This window comes from Salmo salar, chromosome 24, assembly GCF_965601325.2.
Source record: "Salmo salar chromosome 24, fSalSal1, whole genome shotgun sequence".
In the NCBI taxonomy this organism is placed as follows: Eukaryota; Metazoa; Chordata; class Actinopteri; order Salmoniformes; family Salmonidae; genus Salmo; species Salmo salar.
Genome location: NC_138314.1, coordinates 23,954,451 through 23,973,125, shown reverse-complemented (window position 1 = coordinate 23,973,125; position 18,675 = coordinate 23,954,451).

The window sequence follows — 18,675 nt, the reverse complement described above, 5'->3', positions numbered from 1 at the left end:
TATTCTGCAGCCTTCTGCCCCGTTAGCATGAGTTAAGTTTCCATTCTCCAGTCCCACAGTTGTCCAGTAATCAGTAGGCTGAGATTTACAGCACTGTTGGGCAGGTAATTGTCAATCCTGCACCGGTGATTATGCTCAGGCAAGCCCCGTGCTGTTCACTGCTGGAACAGTGTCTGCTTTCTCACGCCAAGGCGAAGTCTACCAGCAACGAGAACACCTTGGTCTATGTTAAAATATCACTGGAGACATGACACAGGTCACATAATGTGAAAATAGGACCATGTTGTGGTGTCTAGTTGATCACTCTGGGCCTCCGTATGATAACCCTCAGAGTGCCAGTTGTGAGAGACAGTTAACCAGTGGGCATTTTTATACAAAAAAGGTGGCAGGTGGATTCCACCACAACATATGCATAATATGTCGCAGAAATATGATGATCAAGGTAGAAACCCCACTGAATTTGGTTGTTTCATGCTCAGAAACAGCAGGAGTGCCCAGCCACTCTTCCTTCCCATTGCTGCTGAACCAGATGCCATGCTGGCAACGCCTGTAACCAGACACTTGTAAATTAACTTTTTCACCAAAAGTTCATGTTTTGGACAGCTGTTCCTCTATGCTCTGCCAGACTACTGGACCCAAATAGCCAAGGACTAAATGACATTGTACACATCTAGATAGGTTATATTTAAGCAATAAGGCCCAAGGATGTGTGGTATATGGCCAATATACCACAGCTAAGGGCTGTTCTTATGCACGATGTAACGCGGATACAGCCATTAGCAATGGTAGTAATTTGTGTAATACACGTGGTATCAACTTTTTCTCAGAGCATTTCGTATTATTCTGTACGTAAATCCGTCACATTCCATTTAGTATGATACAGTATGTTACGCTTCGTATGGTATGTATTAATTTGTAGATGTCCATCACCCATTTCGTATGATATGTTACGAATTACAATATATATTATATGTTACCAATTTGTAAAACGTATGATATGTTATGAATAGGTGACTAACGTTAGCTAGCTGGCTAATGTTAGCTAGGCTAGGGGTTAGGTTTAAGATTAGGGTTAAGTTTAGGAGTTAGGTTAAGTTTAGGGTTAGGGGAAATGTTAGCTAAAAGGATTAAGGTTAGGGTTAGCTAAAAGGGTTAAGGTTAGGGGAAGGGTTAGCTAACATGCTAAGTAGTTGCAAAGTAGTTAAAAAGTAGTAAGTAGTTGAAATGTTGCTAATTAGCTAAAATTCTAAAGTTGTCCGTGATGAGATTCAAACTCGCAACCTTTGGGTTAGGGTTAGAGGTCTTGACCCTCACATTCATCATAGGGATAATGCAGTGGGTAGCCTGGTGACCTTGAATGACCTACTGCTCACTTCTGACAGCCTAACTGCACCATGTGTAGAGAGTTAACAACAGCAAGCAAGTGTTTTAACACCTACAACGTACACAATCTGTTTCGCTGCTGTTTCACACGTTTTAAATAAGGAAATGGACACTTGACCAGATTTTCCTCGATGCAGATCTCTAGCTTGATTTAAGTGGATACACACATGTAGCTAAAGTTTGTGAAAACCATCTTTGATCAATATCATCATTGAGATTGTAAAAATATAGTATATACTTATAGTGGTGTGGTCAGGCTCAATAAAATATACTTGGTCTCAAAATAGAAAGAGTTGGGTTTTATTGCTTAAGTATTGTTTCAATGTAGAATGGCACATGAAAAAGGAATCCAATAAATTGAAGTCTTTACCACAACTAAAAGTAGGCCAATGTCTTATATGTACCAACAACTTAGAGAAAAGTAAGAGCCAGCATAACACAGTAAAGGACTGCTTGTATTGGCAGAGCAGTCATTCAGTAATAATTAGCAATCCTCTGTCATTTTCTCCCGTATTTGGCTCCATTTGAGAGATTTGAGACTTTAAGAGTGTCTAGGATGTATGGGATAAGAACTGAGCTTCTTGGAAATGAGAGTGCTGGTGGCTGGGCTCCAGAGGGGCACTAACTCCAGCAACATGACCCCAGGGAGAGGGCTGGTGTGGGGGCCTGACAACCATCCATCACTGCCAGTGCCCTGGAACAGACTGAGGAGCAAGCCTGGAGTGTGCTCTCACTGGCATGGCCTGCCTGAAACCATTGACCATTGCAGCCATGGACATTTACAGACTTCAAGGTTCATGCAGCTTGAAATGTAATGCACACTTATATTTACCGTAGCCGCTCCCGTTTTTACTTTTACAACACAAATTGGTCCTGCAAAAACCTCTCCTGACTGTTGCATGAAATACTGCTGTGGATGGTTGTAAAATGTAGCAAACAAACGTTCTGCAACGTCACTGTAGCCATTTTGGACTTACAGTATACTGTAGACAGGCTATAGTCTAACGACAATATGGAATGTATAATACGTTGTTATGACCTGTGGTGGACTACAGTGTTAAATAAAGGTGTTTAGAGAAATTTGATCATATGGCACTGGGATGTTTGCACTGTGCAGTAGTACTCTATCTTGCAGGGTGTGTGGAGCACAGGCATTTTAAGAAGACAGAGCCATAACCATGTATCTAAATATACCAAGGTCAGTCAGATACAGATTCACAAGAATAACTCTTGGGAATGAGAGAGAGGACTTGTGGTGTACATTCTCAATGGATCATTCCTGATCCTTGAAACCATTCAAGGGATCATTGCAAGGTTGAGTCAAGAATAGACGGATAATTTCACAAACAGCCAGTTGAGCTCTTCAGGGTAAATGGCACTTTGTTGAAACCCTCAATAGTCGGTAATTAGAGCTCCCTCCCCCACAGCAGAGATCAGACAGGTGTTAATCACTTTAAAGGGTCTTGATCTTTTGCTCACTGAGTGGAATGGAATAATTGCAGTTTTGAAAGTCATTGGCTCATAAATCCACAGCAGTCTTGTAAATGAACAATAGATTAACTGTTCACCTGCAATGACTACATCTTGTTAGCATGAAAAGTGGTGTCCTGTCATTGCAGACACGTTCCAATAATATTTACACAAAAGTATTTTAGGACTTTATTCTAGGCAGGAGTTACAAGAACAGCTTGTCACATAAGATGCCAGTCCCAAGAATATTTATATTTCTAAACGTGTGTGGGAGAGAGTGAGAAGGGGACAAATCCAGTAAAGATAGAGTGAGTAACTTATTGGCTATAGGCAATGTGAAAACCTGTCATGTGTACGCTGGGAGTCGGGAAGCAAGTACAGGGTGTGCAAATGGAATAATAAATAGAACATAGTACAAAACAGGAAACATGAACCGCGTCCAGACATGAAACAGATAGAGAGTCAATACTACCTGTGGAATGGAACTAAGGAGGTGACATAAATAGGGGAGGTAATCAGGAAGGTGATGGAGTCCAGGTGAATGTCATGAGGCACAGGTGCGCGTAACGATGGTGGCAGGTGTGAGTAATGATGAGACAACTGGCGACGTCGAGCGCCGGAGAGGGGGAGCGGGAGTAAACGTGACAAAACCTTTCATTTACCTGACTGTTTCTTTCAAGGTCAGCCTCTACCTCGACAAAGGAAACCATAGTAATATGTTCAAAACTCCAAACAAACAGGTCAAATACTTTTCCCTGACTTTTAACACCACTCACAGGAGCATTCCACTGTCATGACCTCATATGAGGCAACAGGACAAGAGGGTAGTAAACGCCACAGTGACTGCCTCCGTGGAGATGGCTTTTCCATCCGTGTTCTCGTCTCCACCCTCAAGGACTGTTTATGAGGGTGTGAGAGAGAGTCTGTGCGATGCAACCGCTGGCGCTCCACCGTCCTTTACTCTGCACTGCAGACTCTGGCTTAAGTGGTTCAAAGTTACAGTACATGTACTGTGAGGACCACTTCCCACTGGGTTCTCTTATAAAACAGTAGCAAAGCCCTGATTGAACATGAATGATTATGTAATAAGTGATGGATAACAGGCACACAAGCAGACATATAAATAAACGATTGATGCCACTGAATGAAAGTGAGAGTACATTCCCAGGGTGTTTCTGTCTGCAGAGTTCTTCCCCTTTGGAGAGAGGGGCTTTAAGGACACTGCCAAGAGAAAGCCAGTGGAAAGAGCTGACACATCCGTGGAAGCTAAACATTGGCTGCCACCGCATGGAAGGTATGAGTAACAAATATTAGGTAACTGTGCTTTTCCTTCTACTTTCAAGTGGTGAAGATAGTAATATGAGACATACAGTGCATTCGGAAAGTATTCAGACCCCTTGACTCTTTCCACATTTTGATTTACGTTACAGCCTTATTCTAAAATGTATTAAATGTTTTTTTTTCTTCTCATCAAACTACACACAATATCCCATAATGAAAAAGCAAAAACAGGTCTTTAGAAATTTTGGGAAATGTATTAACAATAAATAACTGATACCACATTTACATAAGTATTCAGACCCATTACTCAGTACTTTGTTGAAGCACCTTTGGCTGTGATTACAGCCTCGAATCTTCTTGGGTATGACGCTACAAGCTTGGAGCACCTGTATTTGGGAAGTGTCTCCCATTCCTCTCTGCAGATCCTCTCAAGCGCTGTCAGGTTGGATGGGGAGCGTTGCTGCACAGCTATTTTCAGGTCTCTCCAGAGATGTTCGATCGAGTTCAAGTCCGGGCTCTGGCTAGGCTACTCAAGGACATTCAGAGACTTGTCCCGAAGCCACTCCTGCGTTGTCTTGTCTGTGTGCTTAGGGTCGTTGTTTTGCTGGAAGGTGAACCTTTGCCCCAGTCTGAGGTCCTGAGCAATCTGGAGCAGGTTTTCATCAAGGATCTCTATGTACTTTGCTTTGTTCATCTTTGCCTTGATCCTGACTAGTCTCCCAGTCCCTGCCGCTGAAAAACATCCACACAGCATGAGGCTGCCACCCCCATGCTTCATCGTAGGGATGGTGCCAGGTTTCCTCCAGATGTGACGCTTGGTATTCAGGCCAAAGAGTTCAATCTTATCATCAGACCAGAAAATGTTGTTTCTCATGGTCTGAGAGTGTTTAGGTGCCTTTTGGAAAACTCCAAGTGGGCTGTCATGCGCCTTTTACTGAAGAGTGGCTTCCATTTGGCCACTCTACCATAAAGGCCTGATTGGTGGAGTGCTCCAGAGATGGTTGTCCTTCTGGAAGGTTCTCCCATCTCCACAGAGGAACTCTAGAGCTCTGTCAGAGTGACCATTGGGTTCTTGATCACCTCCCTTACCAAGGCCCTTATCCCCCGATTTCTCAGTTTGGCTGGACGGCCAGCTCTAGGAAGAGTCTTGTTTCTAAACTTCTTCTATTTAAGTATTTTTATTTTATTTATTTATTTCATCTTTATTTAACCAGTATGACGGAGGCCACTGTGTTCTTGGGGACCTTCAATGCTCCAGAATTGTTTTGCTACCCTTCCCCAGCTCTGTACTTCGACACAATCCTGTTTCGGAGCTCTACGGACAATTCATTTGACCTCACGGCTTGGTTTTTGCTCTGACATGCACTGTCGACTGTGGGACCTTATATAGACAGGTGTGTGCCTTTCCAAATCATCCCCAATCAATTGAATTTACCACAGCTGGACTCGAATCAAGTTGTAGAAACATCTCAAGGATGATCAATGGAGACAGGATGCACCTGAGCTCAATTTCGAGTCTCATAGGGTCTGAATACTTATGTAAATAAAGTATTTCTGTTTTTTATTTTTAATACATTCGCAAAAAAAAATGTTTTTGCTTTGTCATTATGGGGAATTGTGTGTAGATTGTTGAGAAAATAAAATATATTTAAACCATTTTAGAATAAGGCTGTAACGTAACATAATGTGGAAAAGTCAAAGGGTCTGAATACTTTCCATAGGCACTGTAAGTACAGCACACACTATTCTCATGAAGGAAATATTTTGGGGATGACAAATTCTGGAACGATGATGAGCATGCATTGGCAATCATGAGTTAAGTTACTGTATGGGCACAAAATAATATTCACCAGGACACCAGGACATTAAATACATGTTTACATTCCTTAAGCGCTACTTATAATATGGTTGAATTAGAAGCCTACATGTAGCGATTCAATTACATCCCAGTGCTATGTTTTGATTAGGTGTGTGACTAGAGAAGCATACTGCCCATGTGCAGAACAATAATGCTTTTCAGTAGGAGCTTTGGTAATTACAGCTTTAAACATCTCCAGGGGTTCAGTAACATCCTGCCTGGAAAAGCAGCCACTCTGTTGGTTGGCTTCAGAGTAGCAGCCTATATTATGAAGTCTACCTATTTGTGAATTAAATCAACAGGCCCCCTATTGTTCCAAACGGAATCAAGCTGCCAGGTTGGCTGAGTAAAACCAATGAAATGTTTCATTAGACATTGGTACTGGATGAATGCAACTTTTGAGCTCTCAGCTATATTTTTATGTCTTAATGTCAAGTCTACAGAAATGACATGTTATCTGTCAGAAGAAGTTAGAAAGGAAATAATAATTTCTCATTTTGCCACTAGGAGGAAATTAAACACTTCACTATCAGCCTAGTTACATTTTGCAAATTTGTAACATATCATACGTTTAGCAAATTCGCAACATATAACACATTGTGAAAATTCGTAATGTATTGTACTTTTTACAAATTCATAACATATAATATGAATTATAATTCATAACATATAATACGAAATGGGTGATGGTCATCCACAAATTAATACATACCGTACGAAACCTATCATATCACACTAAATAGAGTGTCTTGGATTTACGTACAGAATAATACGAAATGCTCTAAGACCAGGTTGCTCTTATTTGTTTTTTACTTTTATCTCCTTTTCTCCACAATTGGTATTTACAGTCTTGTCCCATCGCTGCAACTCCCATACGGACTCGGGAGAGGCGAAGGTCGAGAGACCGCTGCGCCACTCGGGAGGCCCCAGTTTGCTCTTAAAGGTGTACAGTACACATCAACTCCAGGGAGTCAGTTAGAGATTGACAGCATTTCCTGTTGAGCATCTCATTGGCAGTTTCACACAATGTTGTTGTGTTTGATAAGGGTTGAATGATGGGTGTGCTGTCGGTGATATAATCAGTTTATATCCTCACCGGAAGATGACTTGAATCATCATTACCATTTAGTTGCATTTATAACTCTCAATGAAGAACTTTGAATGATTAAAAGAAAGTGCTTCACTCTTCAGTACTGCCAAGCTAAACACAGCAGTCTTTGATCTTAAGAGCAAGAGGAGCTGGAGGAGAAGGAGGAATGGTGGGCCTGTGTCCTGTAGCTGTGGATAAGAGGGAGGAATGGTGGGCCTGTGTCCTGTACCTGTGGATGAGAATTAGGAATGGTGGGCCTGTGTCCTGTAGCTGTGGATAAGAGGGAGGAATGGTGGGCCTGTGTCCTGTAGCTGTGGATAAGAGGGAGGAATGGTGGGCCTGTGTCTTGTAGCTGTGGATGAGAATTAGGAATGGTGGGCCTGTGTCTTGTAGCTGTGGATGAGAATTAGGAATGGTGGGCCTGTGTCCTGTAGCTGTGGAGGAGAATGAGAAATGGTGGGCCTGTGTCCTGTAGCTGTGGATAAGAGGGAGGAATGGTGGGCCTGTGTCCTGTAGCTGTGGAGGAGAAGGAGGAATGGTGGGCCTGTGTCCTGTAGCTGTGGATAAGAAGGAGGAATGGTGGGCCTGTGTACTGTAGCTGTGGAGGAGAAGGAGGAATGGTGGGCCTGTGTCTTGTAGCTGTGGATGAGAATGAGGAATGGTGGGCCTGTGTCCTGTAGCTGTGGAGAAGAAGGAGGAATGGTGGGCCTGTGTCCTGTAGCTGTGGAGGAGAAGGAGGAATGGTGGGCCTGTGTCCTGTAGCTGTGGAGAAGAAGGAGGAATGGTGGGCCTGTGTCCTGTAGCTGTGGAGGAGAAGGAGGAATGGTGGGCCTGTGTCCTGTAGCTGTGGAGAAGAAGGAGGAATGGTGGGCCTGTGTCCTGTAGCTGTGGAGAAGCTCCTCAATGAGCACAAAGAGCCTGCAGAGATGGGGCCAAACTATGAGCTCAAGCAGAGCCTGTTGGACCAGGGAGCCGAGGGGATAGGGGTGTGTGTGTGTTAGGGCTGTGGGGATATTTTCCATCCTATTCTGTCCCTCTGATGTGGTCCACTGAGCGCCTCCATGCAGTTGAGTGAGTGGTTGGTCATGTCCAGAACCACAGCCATAACCATTCAGACTCACCGTACTCCTGCTCTTAGGTAACTGTCTCTTCTCTTTACTTGAATTCAAGCCAACTACAGTACTGTGGCCTGAGATAGACTTCTTAAATGGAGCTTTAAATGGTTTTGAATTCTTATTCAAGTATATGATATGCACAATGGATACAATTATTCCGCATTATTCAATGCACTTTATCCAATACATTTTCCACAAGTATGCTATGATGATACAGTATGTGATATCATCTTAACAATATTTAAATCTAATTACCATCCCTTCAGATTACAGGAAATTCAGCCTGAAGTAGAAATGGCTTTTTCAAATTGCCTTGTGAAACGTGTATGGAAATAATGTTGTAGTCTGTGGTTGTTGAATCCAGGCACACCAATTGTACAGTAGTCCATCATCTCATATGCAGTGGAAAATAGCAAATTCCCACTTTGTGGTTCCTCTGGTTTCACCCTCCAAACTGAGTCTGGTCCTGGAGTCTTTTTTGGGGATAGAAGTCCATATTTTAATCTGGAAAGTATTGCAGGGGTTTGCAGAACATGGGAAACAATAACATCAGGAGGATTCCTCTTCTATCCAGAGTGCTCTGTGAGCAGGAATAGATATGCATTGACCCTTTTTTTCACTAACTCTCTTGCACTGACTCTATGCACATACACTGGACTATACCCACACACTCACACATATTTACACTGACACCCCAACACACACACATGCATACTGACGCCAGACACCACATACACTGCTGCTACTGTCTATTATCTATCCTGCTGCCTACGCACGCACACACACACACACACACACACACACACACACACACACACACACACACACACACACACACGCACACGCTGCTACTTTCTATTGTCTACTCCTACCTATATGTACGGTACATAGCTACCTCAACTACCTCGTACCCCTGCACATCGTCTCGGTACTGGTACTCTCTGTATATAGCCATGTTATTTTCTACTCCCTATATACAGTATAGCCATGTTATTTTACTTGTTATTTTTATTCGTTATTCATTGTACATGTATTCCTTGTGTCACTATTTCGATTTGTTATCTTATCTTAAACTTAGAATTTTTGGAAACGTACCAGTAAGTAAGCATTTCACTGTTCGTCTACACCTGTTGTCTACGAAGCATGTGACAAATAAATTAGATTTGATACGCTGCAGTCTGCAGTTTCAACCCACCACAGCAATCCACAGCAGTCCCACACAAAAAAATGTCCATCATGCACACTGTACTGGGCTCCTGAGTGGCGCAGCGGTCTAAGGCACTGCAGCTCAGTGCAAGAGGCGTCACTACAGACCTTGGTTTGACTCCAGTCTGCATCACAATTGGCCGTGATTGGGAGTCCCATAGGGCGGTGCACAATTGGCCCAGTGTCGTCCGGATTAGGGTTTGGCTGGGGTAGGTCATCATTGAAAAATAAGATTTGTTCTTAACTGACTTGCCTAGTTAACCTCTTAAGGACTCGCCTGATCTGATAAAAGATCTGATAAAAGATAATACAAAGAAAAAAACAACCGTTCTTTTGTATTTTTTTGTACCATCATCTTTGAAATGCAAGAGAAAGGCTATAAGGTACTATTCCATTAATAAACAAATTAGGCACATTTGGGCAGTCTTGATACAACATTTTGAACAGAAATGCAATGGTTCATTGGTTCAGTCTAAAATTTTGCACATACACGGCTGCCATCTAGTGGCCATAATCTATACATTATGGCCTTTCTCTTGCATTTCAAAGATTTAGTGTTTGGCTATATTCCCATGGAGGAGTATATTGAGGACTCTAAGGCGGCTGGAAGCATCCTTCCTTCTGCATCCCCTGTCGGCGCAGGGGTTTTCTTTGTGGAAAAGGATAAGACCCTGAGTCCGTGCATTGACTACCGGGGTCTTAATCACATAACGATCAAGAATCGTTACCCTCTACCACTCCTCTCCTCGGCTTTCGAACCTCTCCAGGGGGCTACCATCTTTTCCAAGCTGGACCTTCAGAATGCCTACCACCTGGTTCGGATACGTGAAGGAGAACAAGAACACATCCTCCATGTTCGACAAGTCCTTCAGCGCCTCCTGGAGAACCAGCTATTTGTGAAATCGGAGAAGTGTGAGTTCCACCGTTCTACAATCTCCTTTCTGGGATATGTCATTGCTGAAGGAAATGTCCAGATGGACCCTGAAAAGGTGAAAGCAGTAGTGGATTGGCCCCAACCTACGTCCACGGTGCAGCTACAATGTTTCCTGGGGCTTGCCAATTTCTACCGCCGTTTTATTTCTGGCTACAGCACTCTGACATCCCCCCTCTCTGCACTCACCTCTCCCAAGGTACTGTTCACATGGTCCCCAGCTGTTGACAGAGAATGTGTGGACCTGAAGCACTGGTTCACTACAGCCCCCATCCTCGTCCATCCGGACCCGTCCCGTCAGTTTGTGGTTGAGGTCGATGCTTCTGATGTTGGAGTGGGGGCTATCCTGTCCCTGCAGTGGACCAAAAGCTCCATCCCTGTCCCTTCCTTTCCCATTGTCTCAATTCTGCAGAAAGAAACTACGACGCAGGTAACTGAGAACTCCTGGCAGTCAAGATGGCACTAGAGGAGTGGAGGCACTGGCTGGAAGGAACAGAACATCCATTTTTGGTTTGGACCGATCATAAGAATTTGGAATATCTCCACTCCGCGCCTTAACTCCAGGCTGGCCCGGTGTTCTCTGTTATTCACCAGATTCAACTTCACCATTTCCTACTGCCCAGGATCCAAGAATGTGAAACCTGACACCCTCTCTTGCCTATACAGTTCCGCTGCCACACCCTCTGACCCCGAGACCATCCTCCCTACCTCATGCCTTGCTGGTTCAGCGGGCCGGGGTATTGAGACCCTGGACCGCAGGCACAACGTTCCCAGGCCGCCCCTGGAGGGGGCCCAGCTAACCGGTTGTTCATCCCTAATTCAGTCCGGTCCCGGGTCCTGAAATGGGCTAATTCCTCCAGGCTTACCTGCCATCCGGGTTCCCGTCGAACACTGGCCTTCCTCCGACAACGTTTCTGGTGGCCCACAATGGTTCCTGATGCCTCTGCCTTCTTAACATCATGCACTGTTTGTGCTCAGAATAAGACTCCATGGCAAACTCCGTCTGGCCTCCTTCAGCCACTACCTGTCCCTCATCGTCCCTGGTCCCATATTTCCCTGGACTTGGAGTGTCTCTGGGCTCCCTCCGTCTGATGGCAACACCGTCATTCTGAAGGTAGTGGATTGGTTTTCTAAGGCTGCCCATTTCATTCCTCTCCCCAAACTACCTGTCAAAGAGACGGCCAAGCTCATGGTGCAGCACGTCTTCCGGATCCATGGACTCCCGGTGGACATGGTCTCCGGGTCCTCAGTTCTCGTCACGGTTCTGGAAGGCGTTCTGCAGGTTAGGCTGTCTTCCGGATTCCACCGCCAATCCAACGGCCAGTCGGAGCGAGCAAATCAAGACTTGGAAACAACCTTAAGATACCTCATCTCGACCAACCCCACTACCTGGAGCCGACAACTGGTCTGGGTAGAGTATGCCCAGAACACTCTTCCCTGTTCGGCCACGGGACTCTCCCCTTTCGAGTGCTCCATGGGGTATCAGCCTACGCTCTTCCCAGAACGAGCAGGAAGTCAACATACCCTCGACCCAGATGTTCATCCACCCCTGTTGGTGTACCTGGAGAAGAGCTCGGGCAGCTCTTCTCAAGACCAACTCCAGGTATCGTCAACAAGCGGACCGCTGCCGGACTCCGGCTCCTCACTATCGCATTGGGCAGAGGGTATGGCTATCCACATGGGACCTGCCCCTTTGGGTGGAGTCCCGCAAACTTTCCCCCCGTTTCATTGGTCCTTTCACCACCTCTAGAATCCTTAGTTCCAAAGCTGTTCGTCTTCTGTTACTCCGTGCCCTCCGTATTCATCCTACGTTCCATGTGTCTAGGATTAAGCCCGTGTCTCACAGCCCTTTGTCTTCTGTTTCCAGGCCCACCCCTTCGCCCCGTGTCATCGATGGCCATCCGGCGTACACGGTGAGACGCCTCCTGAGTGTTCGACCACGGGGCAGGCGTTACCAGTACCTGGTTGACTGCGGGGGTTATGGCCCGAAGGAGAGGTTCTGGGTCCCCGCTAGAGACATCCTGGACCCAGCCCTTATCGCCGACTTCCACCGCTGGCACCCTGGTCAACCAAGTATGCAGCCAGGTAGGACACCAGGTGGCGTCCCAGGGGGGGGGGGTACTGTCACACCCTGATCTGTTTCACTTGTCCTTGTGTTTGTCTCCACCCCCCTCCAGGTGTCGCCCATCTTCCCCATTATCCCCTGTGTATTTATACCTGTGTTTTCTGTCTGTGCCAGTTCATCTTGTTTGCCAAGTCAACCAGCGTTTTCTCCTAGTTCCTGGTTTTTCCCAGTCTCTGTTTTTCTCATCCTGGTACTGACCCTTGCCTGTCCTGACTGAGCCCGCCTGCCTGACCATTCTGCCTGTCCCTGACCTCGGGTCTGCCTGGTGCCCTGTGCCGTTATGGACTCTGACCTGGTTATGAACTCTTGCCTGTCCCCGACATGCCTTTGCCTACCCCTTGGACTATAATAAATATCAGAGCTCAAACCATCTGCCACCCATGTCTGCATTTAGGTCTTGCCTTGTGTCGTGATATCTATAAAATAAACCTACTTTAATTCTCAGCTCTTAACTAGCTCAACCATATGTTTTTTAAATGCAAAATGTTTGTCAATCCAAAAGCCCAGTTATTTATAGGCGGTGAAGGGTTGCTGGACAGGTGTGAGTGGGAATCTCTCTGTGGATAACCCACAGACAGTCGGGACTCCCTCATGTTTAGTATGGCATTATAAACTGAGTGGTTCGAGCCCTGAATGCTGATTGGCTGACAGCCGGGGTATATCAGACCGTATGCCACGGGTATGACAAAACATTTATTTTTACTGCTCTAATTATGTTGGTAACCAGTTTATAATAGCAATAAGGTACGCCAGGGTTTGTGATATTTGCCAATATACCACGGCTAAGGGCTGTATCCAGGCATTCCTCGTTACGCCGTGCGTAAGTACAGCCCTTAGCTGTGGTATATAGGCCATATACTACACCCCCTCGTGCCTTATTGCTTACATATAATGAGGAAGCTGAGGCTACAGGGTCAAGAATTACTTATTTTTCCAAAGTCTTTCTAAGCAGAGTGATTTCCTTCTGCTTTCCTCATGTAGGTAGCCAAGGCCTTCCAGAAAATGATTAACTATTGTTTTCAGAGAGGAAATCATCACGACTGATTTGTAAGCTCGTGTCAAACACAATCACAGTGGGGACACATAAAGAAAAAAGCCCAGCCAACACAGCCTTCTCTTTCTGGTGAATGTCAAGTGTGGAGAAATTTCCTATAAAAAGTAAGACTACAGAACAACCAAATGTCTGTCACAGTCAATCAATCCCATTGTACCAGTGCATCTTTACACATCCTACTACCACATGATCCTCTACCGCTGTTTTGTAGGTCTTGGTGATTAAATGCTCTCGACCATCAGTATCTCATTAGAAGTTGTCCATGCTGTAACTCTCTCTGGTCTGGGGATGAACCCCATGAAGCAGCTGGGGAGCAAGTTGGCCTGAGTATTTTACCCAACTTCTAGTCTGCTTATTTGAGTTCTAATGATCCAAGACAAACTGGCTGAGCTTTCAAAGAGCTCAGTGTGGTCTACCTGTGTGGGAATGCAGTAGTAGTGCCCCTACTGTAACTCTTCCCACAATGGGCCAGAATGATGCCAGTGAACCACCAGGAGGGGAGGGCTACATAGATTCTACCTAAACATGGTTATATAGAGCAATATAACACTGTCCAGCTGAGAGGATTGGACCTGGTCAGGTCAAAGGTCACCAGTGTTTCCGGTTGTCAAGGTCTCTCAATGGGAGATGTTGAAATCAGTCATCAGCGCCTCTGCTCTTTGATGCATCTCTGCACAAGGCGACTGGGCTTCTGTGACCATAGAAAGGTGTGTGTTCCTTGGCAGGGACACACAAATACAGATGCTATTCTCAAACACTGGGGAGGAAAACACCACACTTTAGGGATTTTGGCCACATAAACTGGACAGAGTGTACTCCCAGGTGTTTAGGGTCACTGTCTGTGGCTTGGAAATATCCTCATTAAGCAGGAATTGATCTGAATAAAATGATGGATGGCTAGCAGACTAATGTGGAATGGAGGACAGTGAGTGAAGACACATCAGACATACATCATTAAAGAAAGTCTCCTGGCTTCAAGTTCTGTCAGATATTTGCCGGCTAAGCATAACTACAGTCGTTTCAACTTCTTCCACTTTCATTCCAATCAAGAAGAAAAAGGAATCCCCTCACTAAGTGCTGTATGAGTACTGACTTTTAGATTACTGTACATGCATTAACCAATTTTGTATATCATTGATCGTGACAGAAGGTAGAATATAGCTTAAATAGGAGACATTGCTAACAGGACAGTGCATAAATAAAGTAATAGCCCAGCTAGCACAGTGGATCTGGGCTGATTCCCGCTGAGAGTCAGACTTGGTCTACGTCATGTGGCCCGAGTCTGGGCCGCCTTCGGCACTATTACTTATGGCTAGGATGCGGGGATTGAGCTCGGGCCGATTCCGGTGTGAGTTATCTGGCCTAAATATATTACTTGTGGCTCGGGCTGATTTGGGCTACTCTCTGGCAGACAATTGCACAGGCTTTTTTATATAATTAACATTTCATTATTTATTTATCCAGATTTTCTCATTGTTTCTGTGATAAAAAAATACAATTAACATTTAAATTAAATTATTTAAGAGTCCTGTTTAAGTAGTATTTTAGTATTTTGATACTTTGTGCAAGGCAATTGATAAGCATTAAAAACCTTCTGGATAGAGCCTCCCGAGTGGCGCAGCGGTCTAAGACACTGAATCGCAGTGCAAACTGCTTTGTTACAGATGCTGGTTATAGACCCATGCCGGTTGCGACCGGGAAACCTATGAGGTGACGCACAATTGGCCCAGCGTCGTCTGTGTTTGGCCGGCCGGAATGTCCTTGTCCCATCGCGCTGTAGTGACTCCTGTGGCGGGCCAGGCGTGTGCACGCTGACACGGTCACCAGGTGTATGGTGTTTCCTTCAACACAAAATGTTTTTTTTTTTTTGTGGATGGGTATAATTTCTATGTATAAAATGTATAATAGTAATATTTAAAATGACTAAATCGGGTAATTTTGTATTCATTCATTTAAATTTGCATTGGGCTGACTCCTCATTGCTAGCTGGGAGAGCTGCTTAGGTATGTGGTCTCAGTCCTTAGAGTATGGTAGATCCACCAGAATCTCCTAATAATCACCCAGCTTAGTTTGCTCCAGAATCTCTGGGCTCTATCAGGTAACAGAAAATTACCTCAGATTGCTTTCAGATTTAGCGTTGCTGCTGGGGCTTATTAGAACTACATCAACCTTTTTGACCGCAACATGCAAAATAAAACACTTCGGCGACATTGATATTACTGATATTCTGCCTAACACTGCTTCCTGTAACTAACTCTTCAGCTGGATCTCTTTCTCTATTATTAAGCTGTGAAGCCTACTGGAGATTTAAAGTTTTGGCTCAGAATGGTAGCAAACTTCAGTAGGGATTGGAGCTCTGCTCACCAAGGTACATAAACACAGTGGAAATTGGGTATGGATGGGTCAGGACAGGAGTCCCCTCCCACATACCGCTGTTCCCACTGTTCACTAGGCTGTCCCCAGGACATCAGTCATTAAAGGCAGCAGACTTGAACCTAAATACACACCAGCAGAGGACATCTTGTTCTCCACAGTCAAGCAGCACGGAAATGGGATTCATGTTAACACCACTACAAGCAACACTTGGCATGAAGACCAGCTTGTTCAAAACTGTTTTCAAAATGATGTTGTTCTCCTCATAAAGGTTGCATAACATTACCGACTACGGGAATTTGAGTTGTAAAACATAATTATTCAAGAGGCTGTAAAACGAAGCTGTCACATAGGCGTGTTGTATTAAGATTTTAGGGATAACTGAGAAGCAGGGTCCTGTTTTGGCTTACTAAGTGTAACTAATAAACTGGAGGTAGTATTATTCTTCACTCCTCTACAAACTAAGACAGAACAGTCCACTGGAATGATCTAAGTAAAGGCATTTACCATTTATCGTGTTTATTAACTGTATATACATGTAATTTTATCATTACAAAAAAGTACAAATATTCTACATCCACTTAAATCAAGCTGGTATTTCAACAACTAAAGAGAAGTTGTTGTTTTTTTGGGGGGGGGGGTCAAATATTGTCAAATATGTCAAATACTCTGATACTATTCAATGAAGTAATTGACAGCATCATTTTGTGGTGTGAGATGAAGACCTGACAGCTAAGCTGGAAGCTGTAGTGTTTATCATGACCACTCCTGTTGAAAGAAACTCTCCAGCATTACCAGGCCTTCCTCATGAGGTCACATGCCATCAGGTATGCGATAGGGAAATCCCTTCACTATAATATTTATTTGGTCCAGCTGCCATTGCATTTTCATCTCCTCCTTTAGTTTATCCATCATTATCGGTTTAGGTGAGGCAGTCAAGAGATATGGCACGTCCTTCTATTTGTTGTTATTATGTTCTGAAACATGGAGCACCTGCTAACATCTTTACCTAACTCTGTTTTCTTGGATTCCTTCCCAGTAATGTACAGAAGTCAGTCATAAAATACATGTCTCAAAACCATAAGGTATGGCTTTAGAAGCCTTTGAGGCCTACAGATGTAGGATCTTAATTTGAGACAGTTTGCTACAGCAGGAAAATAATCCTGCAGCAACATGAAATGTTATTCCTGTAGGGGTTGATACGTTTTTCTTAAGGGAAAATCAAATCTGAAAGTGGACATTACAAACTTCAGAAACCTTTTTAAACCTCAAATATACTACAAGTTTTACATGTGCTCCTGCAACAGGGTGATCAAATTAAGATCCTGCATCTGTACCAATGTAACCTTGAACTTTAAGTGGCATGGCTTTTAGATTTGGAACACATAGTATGTTGTCAAATGTAATAAATGTAGAGGACAGATGTACTGAGTTAGATGAGCTTGCTCCTCTGTAATCCTGGAGGATTGCAGAAGGGTGACTATTCTCCCCATCTCTAGTCAAGATTTCTGTCAAACTGAATGGCTGTTCAAATCTGCTGTAATTGAATAACAGCACAGGGTTAGGATATAGTTCAGGGACACCAGGTTGCTAGATCCCTGAAATGTGACATTTGCAGCATCAATACTTGTGGTGATGAATCAATAAATCATACAAGCTGGGATTTATGGGCAGGTAATGTGAAGACTAGGCCACACAGGCCTACATTCCTATAGCCACTCACACTTTCAACTTCAGACTCATAAAGTTTAAATGAAATCCCATTCATCTGAATTCTCACACGTTCCACATTTAGTGGTTTCATTCTGAGGCTTTTAACAGTCAGTGTGATTCTGACAGAATCCTGAGCCAGACACATTTTTTCCACTCTGATCATAAAACAAAATTTCTACCCCATAGGATCAGACCAGGTTCCAGCTTAACAATCACATCCGGCACAGCATTTAGTCCTTCCCTACTGACATGCAATGGCTGGAACCATACTATGGAAAGATAGGCAGGCCAGTTTTCCCCTGCATCACTGAGAAAGTCCAAAGTGGGATTACTCATATGATTAATGTGAAATGACCTGATAACAAAAAACACATAAAACAACAACAGCATGTGTACATCTAAATGTATCATGAAAGAATAGCCTTATGCCGTGTGATGGTGTACAAACAGTGAGATCATTGACCTCCCCGCCCCCTTCTTTAAAAAGCAAATCCTGTGACTCACTTAGAGATGTGACCTGCGTCCGAGTCAGTCTTAACCAAAAACACTCCATCTTCCCAGCAACTCCAGCTGTCTTTACAGCTCCACAACAGCAGACCTCCTCAGGCACATCGCCAGATGCACAGCCAATAGAACCATCCATTTCATTTAAAAAAAAACATCACAAAGTTGAAAAGTACATGAGATGATGGAAAATGATTCAAGTGTTACACAGAAAAGGCCCAGTCTTGGTGAGAAACTAGGGGGAGGATACAAGAGACTGTAGTTACAGAGTGCCTGTTCTGCATCTCAGAACAGGTGAAACAGAGATCAATAATTCTACCAGACTCTGTAATTCTCTTCATGATGCATGATAGTTGAAACTGAGTGATGATGAGTTGTTCATCTGACTGTTTACTTTAGCTCTGGGGGTTGTGCGTGAGGAGTGGAACAGTCTGTACAGTAAGTGTACTGTACTGTAAATTGTAAGTAAACAAGTCATCCAGAAATAAATATAATTTCCAGACAGAAATTCACCCACCCAATACTTCATCCAGAGGGAATAAGCATGCTCTGATGCTAAGATTCCACACAAA